Genomic DNA, 2,634 nt, shown 5'->3' with positions numbered 1-2,634 from the left:
AACTCACCAAGCGACTACTCCTGCACAGCGTCTACTCATCCATACAGACAGGTAGGCGGTCAAAACCACTGGAGGTTAGCATTACATTAATCATAATCAACATAAACAACTAGGCATGATGTAAATCAATTCAGTTTCCAATAATTTGCATATAAACAGTTAACCTCCACATAATTAATCACACCACAATCACAAACACCGCAAATATGTGTATTCATCATACAATCATCACCAACATACTTCATACAACGGCAATAAGCAAGACTTCATGATAACATGTTATGCACCTAGACTCGACACATACATGCATGTGGTACCAAACTCTTCCAAGGTCGTCACCTTATGATGCAACAAAAACATCATTATCAACGTCTATAGTCAACGGCAATATGGATATCACATCCGACACGACATATGATGCATGAACATATGACTCAATCCACTATGCATATGTTCACAACAATTTCAATGGCTATATTCAACGGCTATAAACAACGGCTATAAGCAACAACTATATCAACATTTACTTTATCATAAAGTATCAACAACTTCATTCCAATACAACACATGATAACAAACATCGTATCTTTCATCTAATAATCATTCAAACATCTTCTTACCATCATATTAAACTATCCATAAAGGATTCATAAAGCATTCGACTCTTAAAACCATTTTCATCAAAGTTCGTCTCTAATTTCACCATTTTAACATAATTGAAGCAATTAAACCAAAACCAAGTAAACAAGATTCAATGCCTCAACTAAGTATACCTCTAGGCTACTTATAAGTACAGTAGAGGATGCAATTACGTTTCATCGGCCAAAGGCGACGGAATCATGAAAATCACAAAATTCGTCTCACTTTATCACTTTTCAAGAAATTTCCATTTTCATTTCAAAACAAGTTAGATCCATCACACCATCAGTTGAATACACTAAAACACTTTAATTGAACTTAGAGAACATAAGTTTGAAGTTAAGAAACATTCCACAGAGTTTGGGTCGACTTAGAAATAGTTATGCGGAATTTTCGTAAAATTTCCCTAAGACCATCTTGGAGTATTTTCCTCATAACTCACAAACCAAAAATCATTTGCAAGTCAAACCAAAGCCTCTGGAAAGCTAACAAAATTATCTACAACTTTCATGTTTACGTGAAAAGCCAAATCAAAACAGAAATGTGAGAAAAAGACGCGAGAACACAGAACAGACGTGCTGTCTGAACAGCAGCTCCTGAACTGGATCAGCTTCTGAACTGGTTCCGCTTCTGAACTGCTTCTGAACAGTAGCGCTTCTGAACTGCTTCTGAACAGTAGCAGATTTTCAACCTTCACGTTTTCGCTCATAAAAATCAAATCGTTAATCCGTTTTCGACGCCGTTTTCGCCTATACGCTCTTGACACTTAGCTCTATCATAATCTACAGAAAAATTCAAGTTTCAACTATCCCAAAATCATTTATCCCAAACCTCACATAATCATTTCTTTTGCGAAAATGCTTAAACACCGACATTTCACACGAAAAACCCGTTTTCTCCCAAACAACTCGACTAACACAATCACAATATGAAAATAGAAATTCTACCAATTCCAATTCATCCAAAAACATCAAAAACTCAGTCAACAACCTCATATATCAAAATTTCATTTGGGTCCTTCACATGAACAACTTAACACAAACTTCACCAATTTGAACAACAACAACAAATCTCATCATAATTCATCATTTCAATGATACCCATTGCATCAATTCATCAACAACACATGTTAAAACATTAACAACAACATTTGAACATGAATTCATCAACAATTCAACAACCACAACTTCATTCATCATCAATTTCATACAAAAACATATCATGTTCATATCTACCCATTTTGACATACAAATTCAACAACCACAACACAATTAACATTCAATTCATGCATATAATCATGTCAACAAAATTAAGCACGAAATTCTACAACCAAAATCAAATTAAGCACTTAACCACAATTATGCAAAGAATTAAGGTAGAATTAAACTAAAGGATTATGATTAAAGCCTAACCCCCTTACCTTAATTCTTCTCAACACCAACTAAGGCTTCACTTTAGCTCCAATACTAGCTCCAATCCTTGAAGCTTGATCTCCCTCTAGCCTTCTCTATATCTCCTCTCCAAACCCTTGTCTTCTCTCTATCTCTATCTCTATCTCTTCTCAATTGAAAATGAATATGTTGGCAAAACCATATTCCCTCTACCAACTAGAGCTTATATAGGTTCACCTAATTGGGCTTAACTCACAACACCTTAATGGGCCTAACCCATTTCTATTCTAACCCATAAATGTTACTACTCACTTAACGGTAAAATGTAACACTAACGGTCAACTACCAGTAATCAAAAATAAATTACTACAACTCCCTAGCACTTAGTAAAATAACCACTCTTACTAAGTACTAAAAATAATCCTTAGCAAAATTACAAAATTACCCCTACTCTCAAAATGACCAAAATACCCCTAAGTCCAAAATGACTAAAATACCATTCTAACACTGAATTCTACAATTCTCAGCCAAAAATACACATAGAGGCAATTAATCACAAAAGAGCGCATATAACACACATAAATAAATAATAAAATAACTAGCG

The sequence above is a fragment of the Medicago sativa genome, chromosome 7, assembly GCF_051527215.1.
Source record: "Medicago sativa cultivar Bolivia chromosome 7, Bolivia_mono, whole genome shotgun sequence".
In the NCBI taxonomy this organism is placed as follows: Eukaryota; Viridiplantae; Streptophyta; class Magnoliopsida; order Fabales; family Fabaceae; genus Medicago; species Medicago sativa.
The sequence above is the reverse complement of the archived record's forward strand: the minus strand, read 5'-3'. Positions refer to the sequence as shown.